Here is an 8,881-nt window from a genome sequence, read left to right as displayed (position 1 = left end):
AAAGTATTTTGGGATGAGATTACATGCAAATTTTTGTTTTATGTTTAGACACAAGTGAAAATTAATTTAAATTATTCATTATGAGTTGAACGAAAATATTTCCTAGTCTGGTAACTGTAATCACTGGTTTCTACTGGTGAACGCGAATCCTATGGATAGATCTATCGGGTTTGACAGCCCCATTTCGAGCTAGTCGTTTGGGGGTTTTACTTGGCCGTGCCCTTAGATCGGTTTCATGGTTTTCTCCCGGGCAGCGATGAAGGCGGGGTTATTATCGCTGCATCGGCATAGTCGAAGATGATCGCAATGGGTGGTTTAATCCCCCTCGAGTGATCTCAATCGCTGTCAAAAACAAATATCTATTCATTTCCGTTGTGGATGACAAAGATCCTTAAATTACCTCTTACATACTAAAGGAGGTGCCAAACTATGTGGTTTGGGCCTCCTTTTTTTTCTTTCCCAAACGACATATTACAAAAGCTACCTACAACTATGTTTTAATCTGCAACTTTTTCAAGAGTATAAAATGTAAATTTATTATTTTATTAAAAATCATAAGCAAATTCCGCCCAAACTTTTAACGAGCCGTATCTTCCCGCTCGTCGCGCGTTAAATTTTTACGACACCACCGTTCAACTCGAAATAATTTTGCGAACAACAAGTAACTAGTTGCGTTCGAAACGAACACCTTATAAAAAATGCTAAACACGCCAACATCTAAAATGAGACTTAACAACCGGTCCGTTTTTTGCTTCTGTAAATACATAACGCTACGTTAACTATGAGTACGCAATCCGAAAAGTCCTGCCGTAACGCGCCAATCGATCCGGATCTAGTTTATAAGATACCCTATAATTAGGTCATTTAAGAATCTTCTTAAATTTTGTGATGTTTGCAGTGATGATATATTGATCTCCCCAATGGTTGGCATTTGACAAATTACTAAGCAAATCAATGGCAAATTGATCATTAAACAAGTCAACATAAGTATAATTTAACATTTATTAACACAACAACAATAATCAAAGTCAACATAGAAATAATAACTAAACAAGGTGACGGATTCAACGGTTTACTATCATGCATGCTTTTTGGTCGACTCTAGTCTAGTACATAATTCAAAGTCAATAGCTTAGTGTCACAACCCAACAAGCTTGTGGCCCAACCCACTGAGATTATGACCCAATTAAGAGTTTTAACCCAAGAACCTCATGGAAGGCCCAAGAACATCATGGAAGCTCCCTAGAACTTTCCCATGAGTTCTTCCATGGAATGGTATGAAATGTTCATGGAAATATCTATCTCCATGTATATACTTGAAGTTTCTAGTACTTAGATCCTAACCATTGATTTAGATTAATCTTAGCCATCCATTTTATGTTAGGAGTAGTATAAATAGGGGTAGTCTCATTTGGCACACCACACCTCAAAATCTCAAACATTCTCTCTTGTAAAGCATTCTCAAGCAATATAAGTATTTTCTTCAATTCCACTTGTTCTATAATATTTTCTCTTTTGGTTACTTGAATCATTATAAGGTCCGAGTAAGGCTGACTTAGTAGAGACTAAGTGCCGCACGTGAGCTTATCGAGATAAGTCCGTGACATTTGGTATCAAGAGCCAGGTTGATTCAAGGAGATGCCAACCGAGACAGAGAAGAATGTAAGCGCAACAAGTGGTGTGATGGGTGATGAGACTCGTGGTCGGGTAGAGACTCGCCAAGGAGCCAAGAAGAACCGAGGTACGTCTAAAGACTTTGTCGCAAACTTGGACAAGAGGATCATGGATGTAGAGACATCCATGGACGACGTGAAAGCAAAGGTCGAAGACGTCCACCAACGTTTGGATGGTTTGGACGGGGACTTTGACGAATTGAAAGATGATTGCAAGAGTGCAATCAACGTGCTAGACGTTGACATGCGACGTGAGATCCATGACTTAAGGGGTATGCTCATGGGTGAGATTACGAAGTTGCGAGGCGAAATGGAGGGGGAGGTCTCCACTATTCACCAACGCCTCGTGGATTTACAAACCAACATGAACTCTTGTTTGAGATTCATGGCTAGTGGGGGTGGCAACACTGGATGCAATGCTCTGAAGGTGGACATTCCCAAGCCGTCACCGTTCGTGGAGAAGCGGGAAGCTCGAGCGGTTGATGATTTTATATGGGAGATGGAACAATACTTGGAGGGAGTCAACATAGTGGATGATGCAATGAAGATCAAGACGGCAACCCGTTACCTGAAGGATACCGCAGCGTTATGGTGGCGTCGTCGATATGGAGATATCGAGAAAGGTACGGTTACTATTGATACTTGGGATGATTTCCTTACTGAACTTAAGAATCAATTCTACCCCAAGAATGCTCAAAAGGATGCGATGAGTCATCTACGTAAATTACATCATTCTGGGACGATTCGGGAGTATATTAAAGAATTCACGAACCTTAGCCTGGAGGTCCCAGATATTCCCGATGATATTCTTCTCTTCTATTTTCTCGATGGTTTGCAACATTGGGCTAAAACGGAGTTGGAGAGACGAGGAGTCCAAGACCTTGCCACCGCAATTGCTCAAGCGGAGGCACTAGTCGACCATGCTAATAGGAAAGATTCGTTCAAGTCAAAAGATAAGAAGGTGAGCCATGAGAAAGGTGGGGGAGATAAGCCCGCCCAATCAAGGAATGATAATACACGTAAGCCACCAACCGGGAATAACAAGAGCATAAAAACTTCTTACAAGAATGATGGATGTTTCATATGTGATGGACCGCATAGAGCCCGAGATTGTCCGAAGAAAGCTAGTCTTCATGCTATGGAAGCTCAAAAGGCGGGTTGTCAGGATGAGGAGCGGTGCATAGGATCAATGCAGATCCTCAACGCAATCAAGGCCAAGACGGAGATACCCAAGGTAGTGGCTAAAGGACTCCAATTCGTAGATATTAACATTTGTGGAGATCGGGTACGAGCTTTGGTGGATACGGGAGAAACTCATAACTTTATCTTCACCGATGAAGCCAAAAGGCTCGGACTTAAGGAAACAAAAGAGAGTGGCATGATGAAGACAGTGAACACGAGTGCCAGACCGATTAGTGGGGTGGCTAAAGACGTATATGTGAAGATTGGAGAATGGGAAGGAATGATTGATCTCTCAGTCGTGCCTATGGACGACTTCAAGTTGGTACTTGGGATGGAGTTCCTAGATAAGGTACGCGGTTTCCCTATGCCGTTTGCTAATTCACTGTGTATCTTGGATGGTGAGAAGACTTGTATGGTGTCAACCGAACGTGGAAGCAAGAGTGCATCCAAGTCACTTTCGGCCATGCAATTCAAGAAGGGGTACAACAAGAATGAGACATGCTATTTAGCGGTAGCAAAGCAAGAGACGGTCGAAGATAAGGGAAAACTAGAGGTACCCAAGGAAATTGAGAAGGTCCTCGATGAGTTCAAGGATGTCATGCCCAAGGAGTTACCAAAGAAGTTACCACCTAGGAGGGAGGTTGACCATGCGATCGAGTTGGAGCCGGGATCAAAACCACCTTCCAAAGCCCCATACCGAATGCCACCACCCGAGTTGGAGGAGTTGCGAAGACAACTCAAGGAGTTGCTGGATGCGGGATACATCAGACCGTCAAAATCCCCATATGGTGCTCCGATACTATTTCAAAGAAAGAAGGATGGGTCCTTGCAGATGTGTATAGATTACCGGGCACTTAACAAGGTAACTATCAAGAACAAATACCCAATCCCACTTATTGCTGATTTGTTCGATCAACTTGGGAAGGCGAGATACTTCTCCAAGTTAGACTTGAGATCGGGATATTATCAAGTCCGAATTGCCGAAGGAGATGAGGCTAAGACCACATGCGTGATGAGGTATGGCGCTTATGAATTCCTAGTCATGCCCTTTGGTTTAACCAATGCCCCTGCCACATTTTGTACTTTGATGAACAAATTATTCCACCCGTTCCTCGACAAGTTTGTCGTGGTGTACTTAGATGACATAGTCGTATATAGCGATACCATGGAAGATCATGTGAGGCACTTGAAACAAGTTTTCCAAGTACTAAGGGATAATGAGTTGTATGTGAAACTAGAGAAATGCTCATTTGGATTAAAAGAGGTGGAATTTCTTGGACATCGAATAAAAGATGGGAAGTTGCTGATGGATGGGGCTAAGATCAAGGCAATCCAAGAGTGGGAGGCACCAACCAAGGTTACTGATTTACAATCTTTCCTTGATTTAGTAAACTACTATCGTCGTTTTATCAAGGGATACTCGGCGAAAGCGGCTCCATTGACAGAATTGTTAAAGAAGAACAAAGCTTGGTTGTGGGATGAGACATGTGAAGCAGCATTTGAAGAGTTGAAAGGAACGGTCATGGAAGAACCGGTGTTGAGACTTCCGGATGTGACCATTCCGTTCGAGTTACACACAGATGCATCGGACTTTGCTATTGGAGGAGTTCTAATGCAAGAGGGTCACTCGATCGCATTCGAAAGCCGAAAACTTAACGAGGCGGAAAGGAAGTACACTGTGCAGGAGAAGGAGATGACAGCGGTGGTTCATTGTTTGAGGACATGGAGGCATTATCTTTTGGGATCAAGGTTCGTGATCAAGACGGATAATGTGGCAACGAGTTATTTTCAAACCCAAAAGAAGTTGAGTCCCAAACAAGCTCGTTGCAAGACTTCCTAGCCGAATTTGACTATGTGTTGGAGTATAAGCCTGGGAAGGCCAATGTGGTAGCTGATGCCCTAAGTCGTAAGGCGGAGGTTGCAGCGATCACAAAACCACAATTCTTCCTTAAAGATCGTATAAAGGAGGGATTAGAGCATGATCCTATAGCCAAAAACCTTGTTGGATTGGCTCGAGATGGGAAAACGCGAAGGTTTTGGCTCAAGGGTGATCTATTATTCACCAAAGGAGACCGGTTATATGTCCCTAAGTGGGGTGATCTTAGACGGACAATCTTGAAGGAGTGTCATGATTCAAAGTGGGCTGGTCATCCAGGTATCAAGAGGACACTGGCATTAGTAGAAGGCACTTATTATTGGCCAAGGATGGAAGACGACGTAGAGACGTACGTGCGAACATGCCTAATATGCCAACAAGATAAGATAGAGCAACGCCAACCAGGAGGACTATTACAGCCGCTACCTACACCGAAAGGACCATGGGAGAGTATTTCCATGGACTTCATTACTTGCTTACCTAAGTCGGAAGGGTGTGGGAGTAATATAGTCGTGGTAGACCGGTTTTCTAAGTATGGTACCTTCATAGCCGCATCATCCGAAGTTACCGCGGATGAAACCGCAAAACTATTTTTCAAGAATGTGGTGAAGTATTGGGGGATACCGCATGTGATAGTAAGTGATCGAGATCCGAGGTTCACAGGGCGTTTTTGGACGAAGTTGTTTAAGATCATGGGGACGGACTTGAATTTCTCCACGAGTTTTCATCCCCAAACAGACGGACAGACGGAAAGGGTGAATGCACTATTGGAGCTCTATCTTCGACACTATGTAAGTGAAAATCAACATGATTAGGCTAAGCTTCTTGATATTGCTCAGTTCTCTTATAACATGCAAAGGAGTGAGTCCACGGGGAAGAGTCCTTTTGAGTTGGTGACAGGACGCCAACCATTGACCCCGAATGCTTTGGCCGCTTCATATGATGGAAGCAGCCCAGCCGCTTATAGAACAATGAAGGAGTGGCACGAACAAGCCGACTTGGCGCGAGCATCACTAGATAAGGCGGCCAAGAAAATGAAGAGATGGGCGGATGAGAAAAGACGACATGTTGAGTTCAAAGTTGGGGACCAAGTGATGGTGAAGCTTTTACCTCAACAATTCAAAACATTTAGGAAGGTGCACAAAGGATTGATCCGGAGATATGAAGGCCCATTCCCGGTAATTGGACGTGTTGGGAACGTATCTTATCGAGTTCAACTACCGCCCAAGTTAAAGATTCATCCAGTCTTCCACGTAAGTTTTCTAAAACCTTATCATGGGGACGAGGAAGACCCAGAACGAGGAGTTTCCAAACGAGCACCAATGGCAGTTGCGACTTCGTTCGATCGTGAAGTGGAAGATATCTTGTTGCATCGAACGGTACGGAGACGAGGTGTGCCGAGCTATAGAGAATACCTAGTTAAGTGGAGTAACTTGCCCGATAGTGAAGCAAGCTGGGAAGCCGAAGACTTATTGTGGCAGTTCACAGACAAAATCAAGAAGTATCACGAGGATCACACGACGAGGACGTCGCGAGCTTAGGTGGGGGAGAATGTCACAACCCAACAAGCTTGTGGCCCAACCCACTAAGATTATGACCTAATTAAGAGTTTTAACCCAAGAACCTCATGGAAGGCCCAAGAACATCATGGAAGCTCCCTAGAACTTTCCCATGAGTTCTTCCATGGAATGGTATGAAATGTTCATGGAAATATCTATCTCCATGTATATACTTGAAGTTTCTAGTACTTAGATCCTAACCATTGATTTAGATTAATCTTAGCCATCCATTTTATGTTAGGAGTAGTATAAATAGGGGTAGTCTCATTTGGCACACCACACCTCAAAATCTCAAACATTCTCTCTTGTAAAGCATTCTCAAGCAATATAAGTATTTTCTTCAATTCCACTTGTTCTATAATATTTTCTCTTTTGGTTACTTGAATCATTATAAGGTCCGAGTAAGGCTGACTTAGTAGAGACTAAGTGCCGCACGTGAGCTTATCGAGATAAGTCCGTGACATTAGTCACACATTTTATTATCTAACACACAAACAAAATCATATAAAAAATGTTTATCGCTTATTACTATATTTACTATTTACTATATTACTTAATAGACAAAAAAAAAAAAAAAAAATTAGTAACTATGAGCTTTTTTGTCATTTCACCTTTTTTTTAAAAGAAAATTCCAATTAAATTTTCACTACACCAACAAAGACCTCCACACTTTTTCAAATATTCAAATCGACCCCCCAAACAGGTGGTAAAGTGTCAAATAACCATTTTCATAAAAAAATCTTAAATAAACTTCACCCAAATATTCAACGGGTCATATCTTCTCGGTCGCAGCGAGTTAAATTTTTTCGACACCATCGTTAAACTCGAAATAATTTTAGGAACACAATGTCACTAACTATACGCAAAACGGACGCTTTTTAAAAAACGCTAAATATTTGGGTTACTTTTCATACATGTTGATTTTGCGTTAAATTTTTAAAAGTCGATAATTACATAGCTAAATGCGGAGATGGACATATATTGTTAATTTAAAATAACATTTAAATCTTTCACGGGTTATACCTTTTAGTTCGACTCGAGTTGCGCTTCAACGACATTATTCTTTAGTCATGAAATAATTTTACAAATTAAACGCAATAAAATACATTGAAAACCGAACCCTCAGCGCGAAGCGAGTGTTCAATAACTAGTTAATAATAATAAAGTTTGTGTATGAATAGTTATTTAAAGTTACTTTATTGTAGCAACCCGCAAGTATATAATACTCTACACACGTAAAAGTGTGGGTAATGTATTAAAAGCAATATTGTCATCTTACCAAAAGTAAATTATAAAATTAAAATGCTTATTTTTCGTGTATAAAATTGAATAAAAAATATTTTAATTTTAATATATTTTCTTATGAAGAGTCAACTCATTTATTACTTGAATTATCTCAACCAGAGTGTCATAAAATATATATAGAACGGAAAAATGAATATAATGAGTTTTGTATGTACTAGTAACCTTCACAAGTCACAAGTACATTTACATGACCATTGAATTTCACCAAAGGGCGCATTTCGCACATCGCGTTGCGCCTTTCGCACATCGCGTTGCGCGAGCACTGTGTGGGTGTTTGGGGGGGGGGGGGGGGGGGGGGTTATTACCGCCCATGCCCTTGAATTGGGCTGGGTTTTCTCATGGCAACAGTTGGTGGCGGCACAATCCGAGAGCGGGTTATGCAACTGCATTGAAATGAACGCGTGAGTGGTTAAGTTCTCCATGAATGATCCCGTACTGCTGTTAAAAATAAAAACATTTAGTGACCATTAACGATCATTTCTTGATAACCTAAGATGTGTTATTATGGAAATTGAACCTAAATATTTTATGAAAATATCAATATGTCAATGACTATGTCATTTCCTTATAATGCTAAAAGAACACCACCATTTTGTCATTCGCCATCCTAAAAACGACACCCCATCCCCAAAGTAACAATTTACAACCCCCCCCCCTCAACTTACCTTACTTCTCAATTTCTTCAGGGTTCAAAATCGTTAATTTATTAAACTATTTTCAAAACATAAACTAATTTTTTGTCATTCGCCATCCTAAAAACGACACCCCATCCCCAAAGTAACAATTTACACCCCCCCTCAACTTACCTTACTTCTCAATTTCTTCAGGGTTCAAAATCGTTAATTTATTAAACTATTTTCAAAACATAAACTAACACCACCAAAATTTTTGTCGGTCCGCATCTTCCATTTCGACGCGAGTTAAATTCTTCCACCATCACCGTACAACCATAAATAATTTTACGAACACAACGCAACTTGGTATACGCGAAACAAACGCTTTTTAAAAAACGAAAAGTATTTCGATCTATCTTCCATGCATAACACACCCGCATTACATTGTTTGGTTCTGTATATACATAACGTCACGTTAAATATAAACACGCAACCCGAAAAGTCCCGTCGCATCGCGCGGGCCGATCTTTTTTCTAGTTTCGTAACAATTAAAAATAGTCTACAACACCAATAGGCTGCAGACCTTGTTATGTTTTATGTCTACGCGTTCGCAGACGTTTTTAGTACATATTATTTGTTTTCTGAATACATAAGATACAGTGATGACTTATT

This window comes from Rutidosis leptorrhynchoides, chromosome 3 (assembly GCF_046630445.1).
Source record: "Rutidosis leptorrhynchoides isolate AG116_Rl617_1_P2 chromosome 3, CSIRO_AGI_Rlap_v1, whole genome shotgun sequence".
NCBI classification, from domain to species: Eukaryota; Viridiplantae; Streptophyta; class Magnoliopsida; order Asterales; family Asteraceae; genus Rutidosis; species Rutidosis leptorrhynchoides.
Note: the sequence above shows the minus strand (reverse complement) of the source record.